Source organism: Lactuca sativa, chromosome 6 (genome assembly GCF_002870075.4).
Source record: "Lactuca sativa cultivar Salinas chromosome 6, Lsat_Salinas_v11, whole genome shotgun sequence".
NCBI classification, from domain to species: Eukaryota; Viridiplantae; Streptophyta; class Magnoliopsida; order Asterales; family Asteraceae; genus Lactuca; species Lactuca sativa.
The window spans coordinates 40,633,360-40,659,568 of NC_056628.2; positions in this window are offsets into that span (position 1 = coordinate 40,633,360).

Genomic DNA, 26,209 nt, shown 5'->3' on the forward strand with positions numbered 1-26,209 from the left:
TCTTGAATGCTATTATTTAAACATAATCCCTGTCAATGTGAGAAATTTATGGGAATAAACTCTCTTTTTGAAGCCATTGCCACTAACTGCAAGGAGAATTAAAGTAGACCTGCCACCAAGAGGAGAAGGCATGCAAGTGAAAAAGAGACCAATTTTTTAACTATAAGAGTTAATGTATCAAGAACTGTTAGGTTTGGTAATTTCTTTGAACATTGACGTACCAAAAAAGGTTACACAAATTTAAAAGGACAAGAGTACCATATGTTCCAAATAAGATAGGTACGTTGGGAAAATCAAGTGGGGTATAAAATTTCCAAATATGAATCAAGTACAAGAGTTATACCTATGGATCCAAATCAGATATCTATTTCTAGGACTAGGAATAAGAATAAACAAATTCCTACTAATCCCAATCAGGTATCTGGTAGTAGGACTTCATTAAAAATGAGAAGCATATATGTTAGAAGGGGAAGAGGAAGTGGTGGTGTACAAGAACATGTTATCGGTGATGGATTGGTCTTTAAAGAAGGGAATGAAGAACATGTGTGATGTCGATGAGGGTATGATGAGTCAAATTAATGGATAGGAAGTTGTGGGTGAGGGTGTAGTGAGTCAAGATAAGGTACAAGAAGATATGAACAAAATTTGTCAAGAGCATGAAAATTTTAAGGGTATGGTGAGTCAAGTTATATATGGATGTGTTGTTGAGAGGGAATCTTGTAACATCCCAAATTTCGAGTCGAAAAATTTCATTTTTAATTAAGTAATTTATAAAATTGTTTACTGAAAAAAATTTCGATATCATATGAATCCATAAAACATCATGAAAAAGTATCAAAATCAAAACATCGAACAGTAATAAAAATCAGAGTACAATCCCAGAAAGCTCATTGCGGAAATCATGTTTGTGTGTGATGCGCTGCTACGCCGTCGACTCTTTCCCCTTGGATGAAAAGGTACCTGAAACCAAAACTGAAATTGTAAGCACAAAGCTTAGTGAGTTCCCCCATTATACCACATACTATACAATCATACATGCTGTCGGGCAATTCTGGGGTGCACGACCTACCCATGTCAAGCCATTCTAGGGGGCTGACTACTCGTGTCAAGCCATTATGGGGTGCTGACTACCCATATCAGGCCATTCTAGGGTGCCTGCCTACCCTCCGGTCTATCTCACCCGGTCACGGGGACTATTTCACCCATACTACTATCACATAATAACATATCATAAACATGTTTTCAAACATATATGGGGTGTCCGACCTACCCTTCGGTCCTAACAACCGATCGAGGAAGTATTCCCCTCTTAATACCACTATCACATAGAACACAACATACTGACACATAGAACACATCAAGTAATGGCAACCGGACTATTATCTCAAAGACAATCATCTCAACTGTAATCAACTACTATTGGGTCGGCCTTGGTGCCTTAGACCCACTTCTACTGGAAAGCAACTCACCTCAATGTCGCGTAGTGTCTGCACTGTCCCCAGCGTGAAAATTAACTTTCCTCAACTCCTCAATCCCTACACAACAAATCTTACTAATTTATCAATTTGTACTCACAACCTTCACAATGGGTCAACCTAAGTCCTGGTCAAAGTCATCCTCCATTTGACTTGACTCGTCGAGTTGGTCTACCAACTCGTTGAGTCCCCACTCCTTCAAAATGATCCAACCCTCGACTCCACTCGTCGAGTCTAGCAACAACTCGATGGGTCCTCCTTCAACCATAAAATCGAGACCATCTTCAACCGGCTCGCCGAGTTCCCCTTGAACTCGTCGAGTTCATCTCCCTCATAAGAATGTGTTCAGTCTATGACTCGCCGAGTTGTATGAAAAACTTGTCGAGTCCATCTTCATGGTTTGGGAGATTGCCTTGGACTCTCCGAGTTTGTTCATACACTCATCAAGTCCCATGATTTCCAGGTCTATAATCACGTCCATCTTTGTTGAGTCCGCCTTCTAGACTCAACCAGATTCCTCCGAAACAAAAGGTTGGGGAACCAACGCTCGACTCGCCGAGTCCCAAGAACGACTCGCCAAGTGTCCTAAAGTCCATACCTATAAACTCGATTTCTGTTGAGCTCATCTCATCCAAAGGGTAGATCTGACCTCTTAGGGTCGATATAACACGTAAAGTCACGAACTTTACGTCCCTGCATGGGTCTTTAAGCTTAAAAGGACCAAAATTAAGACCTACAAGATGCATGGGGCTCTCATGGCCATAGAGTTGGCACCTTTATGCCATGAGAACCTTCCAAAGTCCAAGATCTGAAGCCATGACTCTGCATTACACCCCACAACCCGAAAATGGATTAGAAATTCCCTAAAGATACCAAAATCCAAGCCCTAAAGTTGATTAAACACATGGAAAGTCAAGATTGAGGCTTTTTACCTTAAATGAGCTGGAAATGGAACATAATCTCTGGATCTTCTAGCTTCAACGTGAACTCCCAAGCTCCTTTCTTCTTCTCAAGCTTCACAACCACCAAAAATGCACAAAAATGGCTTAATAGCACTCAAATAAGGCTAGGGTTTTAGTTTAAGGTCTTCTGGAAGTGTGAGGGACGATGGAGGCTGATATGGGAGGAGATAAGTTGTTTAAATAGGGTGCAAACCCTCAAATTTAGGGTTTCACCTAGACAGCTCCTACTCGCCGAGTCGGTCTCCCGACTCGTCGAGTAGGTCATTTAAAATATGCGCATAAATCCGAGTCTACTCGACGAATTGGAACTTCAACTCGTCGAGTCCTAGGGTAAAATACAATAATACTTGGAATTAAATACGTAACGGAAACCGGGTGTTACAAATTTTGCATAAAGTTAAAAGAATTTCTTGATGAAATTGAGTGTGGTATAAATGAAATTCATAAGGACATTAATGATGATGCAACCAAGATGAACGTGAACATACACTTATACCTGATACCACTTTAGTTCAAGTTAGCCAAAAAAAGATAGATCCTAAGTTTTATGTAGGTAATGTAGAGGATGTCATACCTGAGTAAGTCCAACTTAAAAGACGATGTATCCTTATTACTAGAGTCAGAATACACCATAGTTGAAATTAAAAGTAGTAGAGGGTTAGCATTACTATTCGATGACATGCCAGCTATTGAGATGCTAATTTATCTCCTTAATTGCAATTTATTTTATTTGTACCATATTGTAACTACATGTTATATTATCGCTTTATGGGAACTAAAAGATGATGAATAACATTCGGTTAAGTCTGTGGATGATGATGGTGAGGTAGATGCTGATAAGACAGGAGATGTTTACCACGAGCATGGGGATGATGAGGATGCATGGAACGAAGCATATGATGGAGTTAAGAACTTACCCAAGCATTTTGGTTAATGTTTTGCCCAAAAATAAGAGATGGAAACCTTTCAAGATGATACTGAAAATGAAATTAAGGAACCATGTGTATAACGAAGATGGTGGTGGTTCCAGTGTTACCAATCCTGCCTCTTTAGAATAGTTGGGTAGGCAGTAGGAAAGGGTGTGGGGGTGCTAAGTGGGATCTTTAACATGGGCATATTTTATTGGTGGCCCTATATTTTTTCATGTTTTTGTTATTCCTACTGGTTACAGCAACATCCAATTGGAATTTATTGCCACATTAGGCTAGTTTGATTGGTTTTAAATAGTATGTAATGCACACCCTTATTAAATAAAACATTATTTATTTATAATATTGACATTTTTGGTTTATAGCATCTTACTTTGGGTTATAGCACCTTACTTTAAGTGTAAACATCTCACTTTGGTTTTATTTTTGTTAGTTCCACATAATTTGATGCCAAGTAAATATTGGTCAATACCAAATTTGTCTATAATTATGAAAAACATACAAATTGGATTATAATTTCCCATATTACTGATATTGCCTAAATTAGTCATATATTCTAGGTAATTATTTTAATATTTAATAAAGAATATTGTTAATTAAGGCTAAATATGCCACAAATTTTTTAATATTTGATAAGTATGGTTAACATATGAAGCTGAGGCAAAAATAAGAAAATTGGGGCAAACTAAGGAGTAGATAAGGAAGAAATTCAAAGTTTCTTTAAATCACAGGGTTAGAGCCACATTTAATGAGGGATAGCGTCGCAAAATAGATTTTTACTTCGGGAACAATCTATGAAGATCACGTTTAGCGAGACGAAGACGAAGGCTTAAAGCCACTAAGTTTTATTTTCCTACAATCACAAGATTTTCACATCCCAATTCGGTGTGCAGAAAAGAAAACCATCTATTTTACAAAAATAAATAAACCCTATTATCATTCTACAGGTAGAAAGAATCGAAAAAGGTGTTATATTGAAGATTTGTTAAAGAAAACTTGAAGCAAACATTAGGTTTGCAATGTCTAGCAATTTCTTATGTGTTTTTCAAGTTTTTCAGTAAACATGAGAAGATAAAATATTCTCTTCTGCTTAGATGTAGATGAACTAAATTAATATGGTGTATATGTTGATTCAAAGATATAAAGTTGATTCTTTATTACTTTTTGGATCAATTATTGTACCTTGTAAAAGTTCATATTTGTATTGATTACAATTAAGTTGCATATGGTTTCAGACTATAATATGATTTTTGTAACTTGAATCTTAATAATTTTTTAGCATAAATTGTCACGACTAGTGATTAAACAAATCCTAGGAGTTAACTAATATTAATTGGTAAATTTAGCAAATAAGAGAGTATTAGTTTAACCTAGTATGCAAGGTTTAATTTTATTATCAATAAGATTAAACATTCAATTGATTCATTCGGTAAATTTAAATTGGTCTCCAGGTTTCTAGTTTTATGAAACATTAAATTAGCTACTTATTAATCACTAGTGTTAGTAGTTATATCTTAATTGCTAATGATCTTATCGCTAATCACTTTATAAATTCATTGCACTATCAACAAATCATCATAGGAAAAGGGGATTCGAATTCAAAGTAGAAGTGCTTCAATCTTACTGTTTTAATTTGATTATTTGTTTGTTCGATAATTCAAAGTAAAATTTAAAAGATAAGTTTAAAAAACCCTCAGCCCCCCCCCCCCCCCCCCCCCTAATTTTTTTCTTCAGTTAGTCTAATCTGTTACTAATCATACATGTTCCCAAGAGTTCGACACCCATATTTGCCACAACTATAGTATAACCGATCAGGTTCACTACATGTGTGTGTATTGGTTAAGTTGTAATAGATTAAGGATCTATAAATTTAAAATGTGACAATTTTTAGTATAAAAAATACACATCAAGTTTTTGGCATCGTTGTCGAGGAACAATTTAATCTATTTCAGATTCTATTAAATGTCTAAATAGTTTAGTAGGTTTTATTTTTCTGTTTGTTGATTTTCTGAATTTAAGACATTCGCGATGCGAAATCTAGAGGACCGCGACACGAGTTTTGTTGATTCCAAATTCAGTTTTATTTTTATGTGTTTTTTAATTGTACTGTTAATTTGTTTTGTTTTATTTTTGTTGTAGTAGTTAATGACTAGGGGATTCACCTCCAATATAATGTCACCATTCTAAGGGCCCGAACAAGAACTTCATAAGAGACAAAGGGAGAAGGATCAAGAGGAAGAAACTTTATTAGAAAGAATTCATACTGAATCAGAAGGCGACCAACGTGAGTAAGAAAACATGGCTGACACACTGACGCTAAAAAAAGTACGCAATCCAAACAAGAGATGGCGTCATACCCATATTGGTTCAAAAAGTTATCCCACCTGTGACTAGTTCTAAGCTAAAAGGATAGTTCTTGAACATGATAAAGGAGATACCTTTCTTTGGAAAAGAACATGAGGACGTCAACAACCATATTGACGAAGTGCTAGAGATTGCAGGTTATTTCAATGTTCCAGGTGTGTCGAAGGACGCGATAATGCTGTGTGTGCTACCAATAACATTCAAGGATGTGGCCAAGAGTTAGGTGAAGTCTTTACCACCAAGTTCGATCACGAAACGAGACACTTTGAAGGGAAAATTCTTACAAAAATTTAACCCACCTTCAAAGTTTGGCAAGATGAAAGCTAAAACTCATAATTCCCAACAAATAGACGACGATACTCTATTCGAAACTTGAGATCATTATAAAACAATGTCTCAAAACCAAGTACTACATGATCTCAACCAACATCAAATGGTTCAAACATTTTACAATGGTATTATTGCATATACGAGACAATTGGCAGATTTACAAGGGCTAATTACGAATAAAACCCCAATAGCCGGTAAAGAAATAATCGAGAATTTGGCAGAGCATTCTCGAGAATAGCACTCACCAAGGGAAGAAGGAGTACGGTTGAGGAGAATGAGTGACGAATTCAATAGATTAGCAGCACTAAACGTAAAGCTTGATAACATTGACTGGAGTATAAAGAAGATGAATCAGACAATTCATGCTATTCAAGTAGGTTGTAACAATTGTGTGGACCACACTTGAAAAAAGACTGCAACCTTGATAAAAATGGGAATCGTAAGATGCATGTTTGTTATTCTAGTAGGATTAAATTACACGATTCGTCCATCGTCCTAGTAACAAATTGCGCGTTTACTCTATATTTAAAAAAAGTTAACTCGGATCATTCCTATAATGTTTTTTTGTCACTTGGACCGTCCTTGACGAACACAAAATGACTATTGTACCATTTCTGTTTCTTATTTTAATATATTTTTTGATTTGTTTGTCATTGATAATTTAAAAGAAAAAAAAAAAATTTAATGGGCCCACCACCACAAACACTTATCCTCTACCCTAACCACACCCAAACCCATACCCATCAATCATTTATCAGCTTATCTTCTTCAGCTCATCTTCTACCTCCGACCATCGTGTAATACCATTAGACCACCATACAATACCGCCAAACCACCATGCACCACTGTTGACCAAAACTACTTTTTTTCTAAAAAACACAGTCGGTCGAGATGATGCGATACAGAGAAAGATATATATATATATATATATATATATATATATATATATATATATATATAGAGAGAGAGAGAGAGAGAGAGAGATGGATATGAAGATGACATCACCACTTGTTCGTAGATCTACACTCTAGGTGGTGGTTTTCGAAGGTGGCTTCGTCTTCTCCACCTGAAATAAATGTCCCCACCTTCATAATTTGTCTCTCTCCTATCAAGCATCTCTTACCCCTCATCTCTCGTGGCAAGAACATCACCGGAATCCACCGTTGGAAAAGACAAAGAATATGTGAAGAAAGTTCTCTGCTGGAAATAGCCACCATCGTCCTTCTCTCCACCACCATCCACTGTTTACCCTTTCTTTCTACTCTCATCTATGTGAACCTGCTAGAAACTACCTCAATATCCTCCATAAACCACCTTCATTTACTTTAAAAACCACCACCATTTACTTTGCGACTCCATAGATCTGGACTATACTAAGAACCCTAACCTCGAGAAATCATTTTTGAAGATTCTCAACACACTTGACTTCTAGATATAGATTCAAGATTTATAGATGTGAAGTTTCATTCCCCAACTTCTTTGATTTCCCTAACAATTTGCTTCATCCCCAAATTATTTTACAAATTTGGTGTTGATTTTGGTTTCAGATTTTGGGTTATTTTGGTTTCAAATTTCAGAAAATTGGTGTTGATTTCATTTGGGTTTGAGGTTTAGATTCTGGTTTTAGTATCAAGTTTCAAATTTGTATAAGATTTAACGGTTGCAAAAGTTATCGTTGGTGGCTGCAGGAGGGTCCGGTGGTGGTTTCATGAGGTATCTATTTGATTTTGCAAATGTGTACTACTCGATTTCTTCATCCCCAACATGTTTTATAGATTTGGTGATGTTGGATTTCTTCAAGAACCTGTTGAGTGGGGTGGGGAATAGTGTTAGGTGTTATTGGTTAACAAAAAAATGTGGCGAAAAAAACTTAACCTTAAGTTCACATATAACCTAATGGATCTATGTTTTCACTATTGATTTGCAACAAACAATTGAACATCAAGAACCCTAGCTGTACTCTACTATTTTCGAACATAAAGGGTTTTAGGGTTTACATACATCTTGATTATTGTAGTAAATAATCAACAATTCCTTCTTCAATAAGATTTAGAAAGAAAGGACTAGAAATCTCATGCCTCTAATGGTTTGTACACAGACCCGATCAATAGAAGAATTTAGAGAAGAGAGAAGAAGGGAAATAATTTCGGCTGTAAGGCAGGTTTCCTTTGATAACCCGTATCCCTTTTCTTGCTCCATAAGGCCTCCTAAGGCTTCCAAGAAGCCCTAGGAACCTCTTCCAAAACCGTCCCTCTTACGTGAAGGTTTTGGATTTCTTCAATGTTTAACTTTTGAACATTGTCACCTTTAGTCCCTATACTTTTAATTAATCCAATTAATCCCAAAATAAACTCCAATTAATTTCTGATTAATTATTAATTAAATAATACTATTTCTAATTAATATATTAACCTCATTAATATATTAATAAATTATTTATTGTTATGTATTAATCTTATAATAAACCAATAAATCAACCTCTTTCTCCAAAAAATCATTTTGTCAATTACTAGGTTTGAGGGCAACCCAAAAAGACTTTGCTTTTAGTTCAAGTACATACCAATTTAGTTATTAGCTTAGACACCTAATCCAAAACTCTCCCACTTAGATAAGTCTATAACTATAAATGCAAGTATAACTTCTAAATTAACAACAAATGGGTGTTTTCCAAAGCAACTCTAGTCTCTGATATGAGAAGACATTGGTCCTAAGATAAGTGATCAAATATTTCTTCGTTTTAAAAGATATCGTAAGGATATGAGACATGTTATAATCAATCTCTTGTCCAAATTTTGTTTCCTGATATCCTGATTTGTGATGACCTCATAAGACTTACTAATTGAACACATCAATTTAGTCCCGGCTAAGCCCAACACTATAATGTCAACACTAAATCACCAAGGGGACCAAAGATATCGCTTTCCCATTAGGGAAAATGGAACGAATAAATTTTGACTGATATGCTTGTATCTTTTACTCACCAAATTATGCATAGCACTACGTTTTATAACATCATGTTACCGGTGCGTTTACATAACACCAATGCACAACGACTTGTAAATTACAACTCATATATCTCCATTTTAAGAATATTAGATGTTATCGTCTCAGAATTACTTGTGATAAAATCCATAAAGTAATTCTCTGAGCGTGTGTTTTATCCAATTCTCAAAATCTCCATTTTCTAAGTACCCGTGAATATTGTAGCAACCATTGCAATGTCTAATCTCCATAAACAATCTACAATCTATTCATGATAGTCATGATTCATTACTTACTTCCAAAAGTGTGAGCGAATGTGGAGTTTCGAATAATTAAATCATTTAGGATGTAAAACATGCAAAACAAAACACAAGAATAAATAATTGAAAAAGGTAGTGACCATACTCATAAATGATCTCTATTATTCAATCACTTAAGCAAATTACATTTATTTTGTTACAAGTTTCAAAAATATCAACTAACTACTAAAACTAATATCATCTCTCAACCCTATGCTCCTAGCATGCTGGTTATGCTTGACTCTACTCAGAGTCTTTGTGAAAGGATATGTAGGATTATCTTTTGAGGATACTCTCTTCACCATAATATGACCTTCTTCAACTTATGTCTAATGTAATGGTACATTCTGTCAATATTCTTGGATCTACCATCATCCTTGGGTTCCTTGGTCAAAGAAATCAAGCATTCATTATTACAGTAAAGTTCTAATGGCTCCTGAATGGTCGGCACTACTCTGGGATCTTCGATGAAGTTTTCCAACCTAGTCGTCTCCTTTGATGCTTCACTCGCTGCGATGTACTCTAATTTACAAGTAGAATTAGCCACCATATCCTACTTGGAACTTTTCCATGTCACTGCTCCACCATTTAACACAAACATATAGCCCTATTGAGAACACAAGTTGTCTCGATATGTCTTAAAGTTGGCGTCACTATACCAAGTTACTCTTAACGTATCTCTGCCTCCAAGGACTAAAATATTATCCTTCATCCTTCGCATATAATTAAGTATGTTCTTTGCTGCATTCCGATGAGCTCTGCCAGGATTCCTCAAAAATCGGATAACCATGCTCAAGGCATATGAGACATCAGGGCGAGTACATGTCATATCATACATGATTGACCCTACAGTCGAAGCATATGGGACTCGACTCATGTTAGCTAACTCTTCATCTATATTGGGACTTTGAGTCTTATTCAACTTGGCATTACTCTGAATAGGTAGATCCTATTTCTTTGAATTATCCCTACTAAAACGTTTTAGTACTTTATCCAAGTAAGTACTTTGACTAAGATCAATAAGTCCTTTTTTTTTTATCCCTCAGAATCCTTATCCTAAGAATATATTCATCTTCCCTTAGATCCTTCTTGGCGAAATACTTCCCGAGCTAAGATTTCACTTCTTTAAGGTTCAAGATGTCGTTTCCCATAAGGACTATGTCATCAACATACAATACTATGAAAGTTACTATACTCCCACTAGATTTGGCATACACGTAGGACTCATCCTCACTCCTAAAGAAACCAAACTCTTTCACTTTCTCATGGAATCAAAGATCCAGCTACGAGAAGCTTGTTTCAATCTATAAATGGATTTCTCAAGCTTACACATTCTATTAGGAAACTTTTCATGTATCAAAACCTCTGGCTGACTCATGTAAACATCCTCAGCCAACTTCCCATTAAGGAAAGAAGTTTTGACATCTATCTGTCATATTTCATAATCATGAAAGACAACTATGGAAAGCATTATCCTAATAGACTTAATCTTAGCTATTAGTGAAAAGGTTTCATCATATTCAACCCTAAAGGTTTGAGTAAAGCCCTTTGAAACCAGTTGTTCTTTGAGTGTGTGTACTTTCCCATCCATGTCGGTCTTCTTCTTGAAGATCCATTTGCAACATACTGTCTTTCGACCAGGTTCTTGATCAACCAAATTCCAAACCTGGTTGTTGTACATGGACTGAATCTCGACGTCCATTACCTTTTTCCATTTGGCAGCCTCAGGGCTCGTCATCGCTTCCTTGTAGTTAGCTGGCTAATCCATATTTACCAGCGTACCATCAATGATAAACGTATCACAATAAGACATTATTTAGAAACCATACAATGTTGGTGGCATGCTAACTCTACCTGATCGGCAAAGAGGTAATGAACTGCCAATAGGATCAACAAGAGTTGCATTCTCTGGTTGAGAACTAGTGTCTTCTAAGGTTCCTTCATTGGATGATTATGGAATTTCTTACAGATCAATAGGGCTCCTACTATCCATTTTGAATATGATCTCTCTCTCTCTCTCTCTCTCTCTCTCTCTCTCTCTCTCTCTCTCTTTCTCTCAAGACTCCTCTTCGCGCTACTAAGAACACGTTCTCATTAGGTCCGTAGAACAAGTATCCAAAAGACTTATGTGGGTAACCAATGAAAATACATCTCTCACTTATAGGTTCTAGCTTGTCGCAAGTTTCTCATCTAACAAAAACTTCACAGCCCTAAACCTTGGTGTGGCGTAGCGAGGGAACTTTTCCTGTCCATATCCCGTGAGGTGTTTTGGCAATGTTATTGGTAAGGACAAGATTAAGAATATGGGTGGATGTCTCTAAGGCACAACCCATAGAGAAATTTAGGAAGTGAAGCTCGACTCATCATGGAACAAATCATGTCTATCAAGGTCCGATTGTGCCTCTCAGCCACACCATTAAGTTGCGGTATCCTAGGAGGAGTCGATTGTGAAACTATTCCACATTCCTTAAGATAGTCGAGGAAATAGATACTAAGATACTCTCCACCTCTATTAGATCGAAAGATTTTTATCTTCTTACCCAGTTGATTCTCGACCACGTGTTTAAACTCTTTGAACTTTTTAAAGGTTTCTAATTTATGTTTGATTAGGTAGATATATCCATATCTGCTATAATCATCCGTAAATGCCAAGTAGAACCAATTGCCATCCCTTATGGTTGACCTAAAGGGCCCGCACACGAATATATGTACGAGGTCCAACAAACCTTCACCACTTTCATAAAATCCAATGAAAGGTGATTTTATCATTTTACCTAGTAGACAAGATTCGCATTCATCATTCGGCCTTAAGTCAAATGATTCCAACACTCCATCCTTTTGGAGTTGGGTGATGCATTTTTTTGTTAATCTGTCCAAAACAACAATGCCACAAGCATTCTTTGTCTATACCATTAGAGGAATCAATATTTAATACACTATTGTGTAAGCTATCAACACAAATCATATTTTCATACACACCATTTCAAGGTAAAGTTCAAACACAAAACACCATTTTTATAAGCTAAAATTGAAACATTCATATCAATAAAAGAATATCGAAATCCTTGCCTAAAAATTCATGAAAGAAAATAATGTTATGTGTCATTTCTGGCGAGTAGAAACAATTGTATAAAATAAACTAAACTATTCATAACTCTACTTCAATCTTCAACTTGATCTCTCCAGCTAATGTAACGGAAAAACTTTCTTCAGTTCCATAACTGGATGGATCTTTTCTCAGCTCAAGACTTCATTCTTTATTTCCTTGAATACCAATCATATGCGAATAAACACATATAGTATCAAGAACTAATGCCTTTAGTAGTATGAAACGTTTAGGTAACTACCTGAATTGGATTCAGTTGCTTGAACCGACTCATCATTATCATCTTTTAGGTATTCAGGGTAGCTTCTTTTGTTGTAGTCTCTTAATTCCCAACAAGGAAAATAAGCCTCAATTGAGTCACGATTTAGAGCAACTTCATGCTCATCAGGAATGTGTGGGGATAAAGCGTGAAGGAGGTGTGAAGCTAAAGCAACATGGTTGAATCCTAAAAATTATATGAAGGAAGTAGTTTTAGTTAGTTGATATGATTCCTTAACATTTTTAACCCATAATTAATATTTAAGTCTAGGATGCAAGATAACAATTCACAACTAAGAAGAAGGATGTCATAATCTAATTGCGAACTTATGAAGGTAGGTAAAAACAATTCACCAATTTCGAACTATGAAACTCCTAGATCTTTCTAGATTCATTGAAACTTCTCAATGACATGTTTAATCTTAGATTATGCTCTTCTATATGTAACTGGGATGCCGATTATCACAAACAAGGTATGAATAATCATGCAAACACGCTTGGCACCCTCAATGTGATTAATCATCAGCAATTAATGTGTCAGTTAACCATACGCACTCCACTAACAATGATAATTTTCTAGATGCCCGTTATTCCACTTTAAAGTCTCTATTAGTGTGCCGGTTAACCACACACGATGCACTTATGACATATTAAAGTATGATGTGCGTTTTCATGGATTAACATATTATTTCACATTTTTCCTAAAGTAACTAGTGTGAGATTTTTAAAATAGTTTTGTTACTTTATATCATTATACTTTTAATGACGTTATGTCCTATCAAACCGGTTCAACTAACGACCCTCCACCATACATGAGAGAGGTAGGTGAGAGTGGACACCCATTAACGACCATTTTATAGGTCGCTTCTTTATACCATCTTTATAGCTTGGTTTCGTAACTGAGGCATACTATTGATTTGATTGAGTTTTCTTATACATATAGCAGTTAACTTTTTATAATATATATATATATATATATATATATATATATATATATATATATATATATATATATATATAAGGTTTATTTTAAAACCTTTTAAAATATGAGGTTGAAATATTAATTATTGAAATTAATCTTATTAATTAATTAATATTGACTAGTTATGATTTATCTTTATCTTTTACTTAAACAATTAACTAAATTAATTAAATCATTTGTGGATTAAATAATTATTTATTATTAATCAATTAATAAAATATTTCAAATTTAACCATAATCCTAAACCCCCTAATTTCGAAAATAGGGTTTTGGTTTATCAGGTATAAATTATTCAAATTTTAAGGCTTTTAAAATAATAACGCCCAGATTTTCCATCACCATGTATACCCCAAAATTTATTACATCATTATAAAAGTTTTACAAAACATTTTGGTATACACTGGCACACTGGAGCACAAGAAGCTATCACAAGGATCGTGCCAGCAGCAAACACAGGATCGATCCGGGCCCTACAATCTTTAACCTGCATAAAATTTTCAAACAAACAACATAAGCCTCGCGGCAGATATATTCAGAATATCTCCTAAGAGATTTAACATAAACCTTTTTGGCATAATAATCCCATGCTTAGTAAAGCACTAAGCCCAAACCTATAAAATGATACTATCTCTAATCCGAGATAAACATAACCCAATATATCAATATTTCATCTCCAATATGAGATAAATATAAACCAATATATCAATATTTTATTATAACCAATTTAACTAATCAAGTACCATATCTCCAATCCGAGATAACATATTCAAATAATTATACCATCCTAAGGTACCATATAATGTCATAATAATCACCAATACACATATACCAAAATGTGTAGGTACCAACAACAACAAATGTTAGATTAGTGTTACTCACCTGATAACTTGGTCGACACACTACTTTGGTCCTTGATCTATACAGCTTTCTCGTCCGTCACAAACCGGTACTAATTATAATTTACCCTTAACTACACCCCGTGAGTATTTGTCACCAAGCTCATTAAATGCAATAAAATATCAATACTAGGCTTAACCCCATAAGACAATAACAAAATCTACCATATCGGTTCATTTCAGTAGATTACGGTTTATAACCTTGACAGTCCCAACTAATTATCTTACCGTGAGATTTACTTACAAACCTCACCAATAGGTCCGTAACAACACCATATCACGGATACAAGTATATGTATATAAAATATACTCAAATATATCCAATCCCAAAAATAATGTTGTATAAAAAAATTACATTATAACAGGGTAAATTATACCTCCACGGTCTCATAACTCGGCCTGAATGACACGTATATCGGTATAACTCCACCGGTATAATATCACGTAAACGACTCCTGGGCAGCATCTCCGCTCAAATGCATCAAAATCCTCCAAATGACATCAAAGCACTCATTTGTATACTCTTCATGCTCTCACGTCGTGAGAATTATAGGCTCACGTCATGAGTTGTGTCCAGACATGGTCCTGCCACGCGTCACACTCTCCCGCCATGTGTCTCGTCGATTCATCGTGTCTCACTTCGTGAGAATCACATACTCACGTTGTGAGAGTCAAAAGTCATGTCATGAAAAATATGATTCACGTCGTGATGGTCAAAGGTTGACCTTTGACTTGACTTCCGTTGACTTTCTTATAATAGCATCCTACTTTCATCTTAACTTCAAATAGCCATAACTTTCTCATACGAACTCCATTTTCAGCAAACTTTATGTCAACAGAGTCGTCATCACACGAAATACAATATTCCTCAATAATGTATTAATAATTAACATTTCTAAAAATTAACCATTTCTAGGGTTTATCTCACCTATCCCTTTCATAGTATCTATATTTCATAAAATAACACATGTTACGAAAAAAACGTGTGTTACACTAAGGTTTCAAGAACCCTAGCAATTTTCGAAAAATGTCTCATTAGGGTTCAATTTTTATAAACCCTAATTTTGATCTATTCAACATTGTGTAATATCACTTGAAAACACTAGGCTCTGATACCACTGTCAGGTTTTATTGGTTATAAAAAGACAAAATTGCAAAATGGTCCCCGTGGTATGCATTTTTTTTAGGGTTTTTGTCCAAACCACGACTTTTTTGGCTTCGTGGTCCTTTTGGACTAGTTTGTATGCGAAAATGGTCCCTCCGAAAATTGAAATGACTAAATTGCCCTATTGATATATTTTTTATATTTTTTTTTCTATTTGATTTAATGTTTATTAATAATAAAATAGGGCCCATACTCCATTCTCTCTCTCTCTCTCTCTCTCTCTCTCTTGTATGAAGCCATTTCCCAGTTCATCTTCTCCAACCAAAGAATCGAAATCAGAGATCGGTTCTTCCTCATCCAAGACTCGTTTTATCAGATTCTAGATCGATGTGTTTCTCATGTACTTCATTCTCTCACAGCAGATTGATGTGTTTATCATATTCCAACAAATAAGCTAAACCTGTGTAACCATCCTTATTCCCTCTTTTAGACCACCACCAGTGTTGTCATCACACACCGTTGATATGTTTCTCATTCTGGCACACAAATTCCTTATGGGATTCTTTGGAAAACTGTAAATGAACCAGATCTTGAAGCTTTAGCTTCATTGTTTGGCGAATGAGCCAGTTCTTGAATTCATCACTATTTGTGCCACCGCAGCCGATGAATGAAACCCAAAACTTGTGGGGTTTCTCCCCGAATAAGATGGGTAGCTTGCCTGAGTGGGCTCGAGTTCTGCCAGGCCAAAAGGAACCTGACTTCAGCACCCTCATTGAAAACCGATTATCTTACTAAATACTTATCTTTTAAATTTTTTTTCCATTAATCACTCAAAAAAATCCAGATAATTATAGAAAGAGTAGTCAGGCTATAAGATTTTCTTTCTTTTCTTTGTAGGAGTTGCTAAAATGAAATCGTTGCAAATCGTAAATGCACCCAAAGTACAAGCTCAAGGAAGCAGTTGATTCTCTGTGCCCCTTCATATTTTGTTGAGAGATAGAGAGAGAGATAGAGGGGGGTGTGGGCCCCATTTTATTATTAATAAAACATTAAATTAAATAGAAAAAAATAGAAAAAATATATCACGAGGGCAATTTTGTCATTTCAATTTTCGGAGGGACCATTTTTACATACAAACTAGTCCAAAAGGACCACAAAACCAAAAAATCATGGTTTGGACTAAAATCCCATTAAAATGCATACCACAGGGACCATTGTTGCAATTTTGTATTATAAAAAAATATGTTGTGGAAAAAGCTTAATCCTAAGTTCACATGCAACCTAATGGGTCTATGTTTTCACGATTGATTTGCGATAAACAATTGAACATCAAGAACCCTAGTAGTACTCTACTATTTTTGAATTTCATAAAAGTTTTTAGGGTTTACATACCTCTTGATTATTGTAGTAAATAATCAACAATTCCTTCTTCAACAGGTTTCAGAAAGAAAGCACCAGAAATCTTGTGTCTCTAATGGTTTGTATGCAAACCTTACCAATAGAATACTTTATAGTAGAGAGGAGAGGAAGGAATTTTGGCTCTAAGGCTCTTAGAAAAAGGAGTGCTGAAAATATGAACCCCATAAGGGGTTTATATAGGTGAGTAAGGAGTCTAGGATAAGACAAGTTTCCTTAGATAACCCTTATTCATTTTTTGCTCCCTAAGGCTTCCAAGAAGCCCTATGAACCTCCTCCAAAACCTGCCCCTTATGGGAAGGTTCTAGATTTCTTCAATGTTTTACTTTTCAACATTGTCACCTGTAGTCCATGTACTTTTAATAAATTCAATTAATCCCAAAATTAATTGCAATTAATTCCTGATTAATTATTAATTAAATAATATTATTTCTAATTAATATATTAACCTCATTAATATATTAATAGTTTATTTATTGCTATTTATTAATCTTTTAATAAACCAATAAATCAATCTCTCTCCCCAAAAAGTCATGATGTTAATTACTAGGTTTGAGGACAACCCAAAATGACTCTACTTTTAATTCAAGTACATACCAATTTAGTTATTGACTTAGAAACCTAATCCAACAAATAGATGGTGGATTAGTTATTTATTATTAATAAATTGAAAAACAAACCATAAGTAAAATAAAAATAAATGGAAAGGGTAAAATAGTCATTTTATGTTACTCAGGGACAGTCTGAGTTAAAATTTGAAAATAGGGACCAAACGTGCAATTTAACACTTCAAAGATGGACGAATCATGTAATTCACTCTTCTAGTGGTGACTAATTTGATCCATATTGAAGACAACCCAAAAAGGAGTGGAAACCATATGAGGAGTATAGGAAGGAAAGGGGTGAAAAGTACAAACAAAAATCTAGAGGATTTTATCAAAAAGAGAATTGGCTCAAGAAAAGAATCCCGATTTAGAAGCTCTTTTGGCTAAATTCTCCAAGGATTCCAAAAAATGCCATAATGCAATAGATGCAACTCTCAAGGACCAGAAAGCAACACTCGGATACCAATAAACTTCTATACTCAGAATAAAGTAACAAATGGTCAAAAAGGCTTTTTCAAGAACGTATTTCGGGCACGTTGCCAAGCAACACATAAACAAGAACAATAATCCTACTGTTTCTGTTTCGTGTCATAATTAACAAATTTATATGCTGCAAAGTAGCTACCAGAAATCAGATTCAAATTCGAAGAATGTAACAGCCCGGAATCTCAGGTATTGTTAAAATTATGTTTTTGGGGTGTTTTAAGAGGGGACTCGGCGAGTTGGAGCCCAGACTCGCCGAGTAGGATCACAGACCTGGTCGCGGGTTCGCGACTGGACTGGACGAGTCCAGATATGGACTCGGCGAGTCTGCGCTATTTAGCGAAAACCCTAACTGTTCAGGTTTGGGACGTATAAAAGGGACTTATTGGCCGTCATTGTTCATTTTAGCCTTCTGAGAGGAACCCTAAATCGATTGTGTGCATCTGGAGCAAGGTTAAAGGCCATTGGTGATTTTGAAGGAGTTGTTGTGCAAGGAAGAGAAGGGCTTGGCTAAAGGAACAGCAAGGGAGTCACGTTCTGAGGATTGGGGACACAGAGAGTACATCATCCAGGTAAGAATTCGAGTATACTCTGCTATGGTGATGTGTTTAGAGGATTAGGGTTTATGGAAACCTTTTGTGGATAGATTGAATGTTACCCTAGTCCCCCAAACGATTGTAACCCCGTATTGGGACCTTTGGAGGTCCAGAATGTCCCATGCCTGTGCATTTCGGGAATTGATGAAGGTTTTGGATTGGAATCCTTATGCCTTAGGTCAATATGTAAGTTATAAGTCTTGGGGTGTAGCATGAGCACCGAAATGAGGACCTTACGTGATGGACCAGTCTAGGAAGGCCAGACCTATGAATGGTCGGAGCAGTTCTGACCTTAGGAAGCAGTTTGAGCGGTTGCATGGCATGGACTCGCCGAGTCCGATGAACAGACTCGGCGAGTAGCTTGAAGAATAACTGGGACTCGTCGAGTTTTTCTTCAGACTCGGCGAGTTGAGTCGGGGTGGCCCCGCGATTCTTCCAGGAGTAACTCGTCGGGTCAAGGAGGATACTCGACGAGTAGAAGGGGAATCTTAGAGGATTGGAGGACGTCTAGACTCGCCGAGTCGCCATGGCACTCGCCGAGTCCGGTCGAGTTGACCGTTGACCGTTGACCAGAGTTGACCTATGTGTGACTTCTTAGGGTCAGTTAACTTAGAAGATAAAAGTGTTAATAAGAGATATATGATGTTATAGGGAGTTTGTAGCTCGGTGGATCGAGCACGAGTGATTTCAGGATTTGCTAGCTTTCAGTATCCACGAGGTGAGTTTTCTCACTATACTGTACCTGGAAGGGTTTGACTGTGTGACCGGAAGGTCGGATATGATATGTGATATACGTGCTATATGTGGTAAGTTAATTGTTATGCGTGCTATGTATGTTTATGTGGGCCGGAAGGCAATATGTTATGGGCCGGAAGGCGATTATGTTATGGGCCGGGAGGCGTTGTGTTGTGGACCGGAAGGTCAGGGCCTGGAAAGGCGTATGTGCGTAAGTTGTATATTGGGGAACTCACTAAGCATTTATGCTTACAGTTGTTATGTATGTGTTTCAGGTACTAGCGAGGACCGTGGGAAGGCGCCGGCGTGATGTGTACACACTGATTGATGTTTTGAGATCTTGGGAATTCTATGAATTGTATTTTGACATAACACTTGGAATAATTATGTTTTGTTTGAATGAAAATACTTTATTTTTTAAATGAAAAATTTGTTTGAAAATTTGAGTTGTTACAAAGAATTTTCAAACACCTCTCCCATATTCTACTAATAAACTGCATAATGAGCTGGAGAAAAGCATAAAAAGTTCCTAGAGTAGATTGGAATGAAGGCGAACAATATTTCCATCATTGAAGCATTAAGTAAATTATGTAACTTTTCTCAAACTCTTGAAACATAATCAGAATACTTTGGAATAGATAGCAAGAGAAACGAAGAACAAAAAACAATCGTCTAGAGTGTTAAATTAGGTTCTAGAGAAAAAAAGATCTGGGAGATCTTACTCTATCCTGCGATTTTAGAAACACAAAGATGTATGTTTCAACATATTCAGGTGCAACTGTGAACCTAGTCCACATTCATTCTTTTTAAAGTTGGGATTATCAACACTGAAACATACAAGAATGGCTATACATATGGCCGACAAGACAATAACTTATTTGAAGGGTATTGTTAGAGACGTGTAAGTAAAAATAGGGACTTTTGTTTTTCCTATCGACATTGTGATCCTTTAAATGGAAGAAGACTTAGAGGTGCCAATCATATTAGGAAGACCTTTTCTTAACATTGTAAGAGCAATAATAGTTGTTAGTGTCACGAACAATAATCTAAAGACAACAAGGAACAAGACTCTTTTCACCGTGAAATTAACATATGTAGCGTCATGAGCAAAGAATATGAAGAAGCAGAAAAATATAAACCAAAAAAGAAGGTACTTTACAAACTAACGATTTTAAGCTTCAGATACACACAAAGAAGAAGAAAGAGGATGAACAATTCATAGACAAACTTTATGAAAATCTTATGGAGAATTTCTAGAGTGACGCCTATCTTACAAATGGTGGGATTAGAGGTGAAGTTATAGAGAATAACGTGAGGATTTTTTTCGCATTGAATAAGGAAGGAATTATAAAGTTAGTAGAAGAAGAAGTCAATCCATTAGATTTAGAAGAAGAATTTCAAGGAGAGACTGAGTGGTTAGATGAAGAATTATGAGATACAGGAGATAGCAAGACAAACTTGTTGATTTTGGAAGAAATCATGGATGGGGAAATTAAAAAAGAATCCTTCAACTTTAATGTTTGCACATGGAATTGATGAACCACTTTAACAAGAATGTGAAGATTTCATACAAATATCAGAGATTGAAAGCACCCAAGTCATGAAAGAGAAGATAGAAGCATGTGAGAATGAGAAAGAGAAAAGGAAAAGAAAGAAGTAGATTGATGAACTGAAGTAAAGAAAGGAAAGTGCTAAGGAAGTTTACAAGAAAAGGAAAGCTTACAAGAAGAAGAAAGAAGAGCGGAAGAAAGGACCTTTGAAACCCAACAAGACTTAGAAGAAGGAAGGAGTCTGGATTACTGTTGAATTAGGTGTCTAAGCCAATAACTAAATTGGTATATACTTAAAATTGTTAACAATGTCATTTTGGGTTGTCCTCAAACCTGGTAATTGAATAGGATGACTTTTGGAGAGAGAGAGACTAACTTATTGATTTATTATATGATTAATAAATAGCAGTAAATAATATATTCATATATTATGAAAATAATATATTATTTAGGAATAGTATGATCTAATTAAAAATTAATCAAAAATTAATTAGAATTAATTTCGGGATTAATTTGATTAATTAAAAGTGCAATGACCTAAGCTGTAATTGTTCAATAGTAGAACAAAAGGGTTCCAGAACCTTCCCCATTAGATATGGACGGTCTTGGGAAATATTCTAGGGTTTCTAGAATATCCCTTGAAGATAATTAGGAAACCAGATAATTACCTGATTTGAAATATTATTATTTTAATCAAGTATGGGTTATTTAGGATTTTCCTATAAGCTATAAATAGGCCTTCACCCCTTCATATTCTCGGCCACTTGTTCCATTAAGAGTATAGCCCAAATATACATCCCCTCTCTTCTCTCTTCAAGTTATTTAGTTACTAGTATTTGGGTGTGAACCATCAGAGGCATGAGATTTCTGGTGCTTACTCTCTAGAGCTTGTTTAAGAAGGATTTCATTGATTTGTTTACTACAGCAAATCAAAAGGTATGTAACCTTAATTCTTGTAATTTGATTATACTAGTAAGTTGTTAGGGTTCTAGTTATTTTGTTGTTCATAGCATATTACGTTCAAAGTGTTAAAGACATAGATCCTTTAGGTTTCATGTGACCTTAAATGTTAAGTGAAATTCCGTAAGCACATAGTTGTTGTAATATATAAACCCATCAATTACAACTCAAGTTAAAAGGAAACCGCTTGGCGGGAGGCAACCTGACCTTTATTATATTTTGATTTTTTTTCTTTTTCTAGTATTTTTAAGTAATTTATTTCCTTCAAGCTTTCTGCTTTAAGATTATGAATGCTTCTACTTTTTGTTTCTCTTCTTTATACTCATAAATTTTCGAATAATGGTTGGTTGATTTTAAGGCATTAACATTTAAGGGACATCAAAAATTTTAAGTGTCGGGTTCTTGTAAAGTTTTATTGTTTTCAGGAGCATAGATTATCCGAGATGTCAGAGTTCGTATAATTGGTGAAGTCTCAATCCGATTAAACTTTGCGAAAGAAGGAAATACATTGTTTGTTCTTTGTGACTCGAGCCTAACTACCTGTCGACGTACTGCATTACTTGGTTCACGATAAAGAATTCCTCATGAAGAAATCTTCTAAAGCAATGCAAATTCTTTTATGACGCAATCTGGAGCCTGCATATCACATTTTGATTTTAAAGATTGGTGATTTTCCAAAGAAATGCATTTTACAATGAAGTACAAAGTTCCAATCAACAACAAATTCACTAGTATATAAACAAACTTTTGATACATACTCATTGGAGTTCAGTTTTATTCTCTCTTTTACTTTACATTTCTGTAAAATGAGGGCATTGTACAAATTAAGTGTGGGGTATAGGATTGATGTTGTACTTAATTAGATTAGACTAAAATTTTGTTGATTTTTTAAAAAAACCAATAGGGGTTGAAGTTTAAATTTCCAAGCTATAAGTTATTATATAGTTAGTTATATGTTAAGAGTGGAACCAATCTGTGAGCTTTGAATTTTGGCCAGTACCCTCCAATGGATGTTTTACATCTATCGGCCACATGCCAACTAGTTTGGGATCGATTGGGGATAATTTCATTACATGGCTTCGTCGAAAGTCATGGGTTCCTTAATACTTGTTTAGTTGTTTATAAAAAAATAAATCATTAATTAAAATTGATGAGTATTTTATGGTTTTTAGTTTTCTATTTTTTAGTCTAGTTGCTTGGAGTTTATTCTAAAATATATTGATGTTTTATGATTTTACATTTGCTTGAGGGCAAGCAAAACCTAAGTGTAGGGTATTTTGAGACAGTCTAAATTAGTCATATAAACAATACTATAAATTAAGGATTAATATGCCACAAAATGTTTAATATTTGGATAAGTATGGTTAAAATCTGGAGTTGAGGCTAAAATGAGAATAATGGAGCAACATATAGAGTAAATAAGGAAGAAATTCGAAGTTGCCTTAAATCATGGGGTTAGCGTTGTGACCGATAAGGGATAGCGCCACAAAATATAGTTTCACTTCGCGAATAATCTATGAAGATCACGTTTAGTGATGCAAAGAGAAAGGCTTAGCGCCGCTAATTTTTATTTCCTAAATGTACAAGATTTTCATATCTCACTGTGGTATGCGAAAAGAAACCCTATTTAATATGAAAAATAAACCATATTATCATTCTAAAGGAAGAGGAATTCTAAAAAGGAGTTCTATTGAAGATTTAATGAAGAAAACTTAAAGAAATCATTAGGTTTGCAATGTCTAGTAATATCTTTACGTGTTTTTTTCTAGTTTTTGTATAAACATGAGAGACTAAAAACCTTCTCTTCTGCTTAGATTGTAACATCCCCAAAATCATAGATAAAATTTTCATTTTTAATTTAATCAAAACCATCACGTATTCATAGAAAACCTAAACTTAGTATGTCAAACGAGTATATTCATCAGAGTACAAATCTAAATCATAAAGAAAATGCGAAACATGGGTAGATACGTTGCGATCATGTCAGACCCTTCCCTTTTGTATCGGAAGTACCTGAAACCACAACTATAATTCTAAGCACAAAGCATAGTGAGCTTCCCCAAAGTATCACATACAATGAACATATATATATATATATATATATATATATATATATATATATATATATATATATATATATATATATATATATATAACACTACACGTTGTTGTCAAGTCCGTATCAACCCATATGACAACATGTAGCTCTGTCGGTCCCCATGAACCCCCGGGTCCGTATCAAACCATATAACATGTAGTTGTTTCGGGTCCGTATCAACCCCCGAGTTTGTAGTGACTCTGAGCCCGGTTTGGGTTATATATATATATATATATATATATATATATATATATATATATATATATATATATATATATATCAAAATAATCACATATATCTAGCCTATATCAAGCATCGGGCCGACATTGGTGCCTTCGACCCACTAGTATGGTAAGAAGACTCACCTCACAAACAGAAGAAAAAATAGCTGACGGGACTCTGCTCCGAAAAGCAGCTCAACCGAACATCTATTCGATTGATATGACCTAACATAACTATAATTTAAAAATACTCAAAATGCCCCTAGGTTAAGTTTAACCAAACAAGGTCTAAAGTCAAAGTCAACGGTCAAGGTTTACACGCCACATTGTGGTGGTCTTTCACTAAAAACATGATTTAGAGGGATAAAGTTTCTAACTTTACCCCTAGGACCATCCAAAAAGGACCAAAACTCAAGCCCTAGGTTCCAAAAGGCATGAACTTAACCATTAAGCACTTATTCTTTTCAATCTAAAGTCAATATTCTCTAATGGTGTTTCTAACACCAAAATCAACCTAATAGTTGGTGCTTTATAGACATGCATGTCCATTGTATCTCTTGAACCCATATTAGGTTAAAAATGAGAGTTTATGACCTAAATCTCATGCATGGTTACAAAATGCAACTAAACCTCAGATCCAAGCAACCAATTTCACCAAATGTCCAAGAGATTCATAAATTTGCAAACTTTATGAATTCTCACCATTCTAACTAACAAGAATAAGACGATTATGGGATAAAGCTCAAGATCTATACCCTATCATGATAAAGTTCAAGTTTGGGACACTTACAAAGGTCCAAAAAAGTGTCAAGATAAATAATGGAGGCTTTATTTCTAGATCCTGGCTCAAAATTTCCTTCTTCTCCCTTCAAGAGCTTCCAAGACTACCAAAAACGAGGACAAGAGCACCAAACAGGTTTAGGATTAGAGTTGTCAGGTTGGAGAGTGATAGAGGTTGAAGGTGGGAAACCCTAGTCTCCTCATTTTCCTTTAAATACCCATAAATTAGGGTTTTTATCATCAGGCCGCCACCATGTCGTGGTAACATGCTGTCACGTCGTGGTGACTAAATGAGACATGTGATCCCAACCTGACTTGCCATGTCGTGGTAGTCCTTCACCATGTCGTGGAAGCACTAAGCATAGAAGAATATAATTGTCAAGTATCTCAAAAATCTGTATGTTACATAGATGTAGATTAGCTAAAGTACTATGGTGTATTTGTTGATTCGAAAATATAAAGATGGCTATTTCTTACTTTTTGGACCAATTATTTTACGCTACTTGTTGAAGTTCATATATTTTTTTGCAACTAAGTTGCATATGATTTAGACTATCAATATGATTTTTGTAACTTGAATCTTAAATTTTTTTTTTTTACCAAAAATTGTTAGTACTGGTGATTAAACAACTCATAGGAGTTAAATATATTTTAATTAATAATTTTAGAATATAATAGAGTATTAGTTTAACCAACTATACTAGTATTACTTGTTCGCCGAGAGTTTAACATACTTATTTGCCACAACAATACTATACTCGATCAGGTTCACTACATGTGTATGTATTGGTTAAGTCGTGATAGATTAAGGATCTATAAATTTAAAACCTGATGATTTTTGGTATAAAAAAACTACACATCAATTACCCTTGCAAAATACAATAGAAATACTTTCAAAACAAATGGGATGTCATTTCATAAGTACACTAGTACATTACTAGTCATAACAATCCTATTACATTGCAATAGTACACTGGTTAAAATAAATTTTGATGAGAATAACAACAAGTAGAAATACAATGGAGATTAACAACATTACAACTATCTTTATAAGAGCCAACAACTGATCGTGGTGTT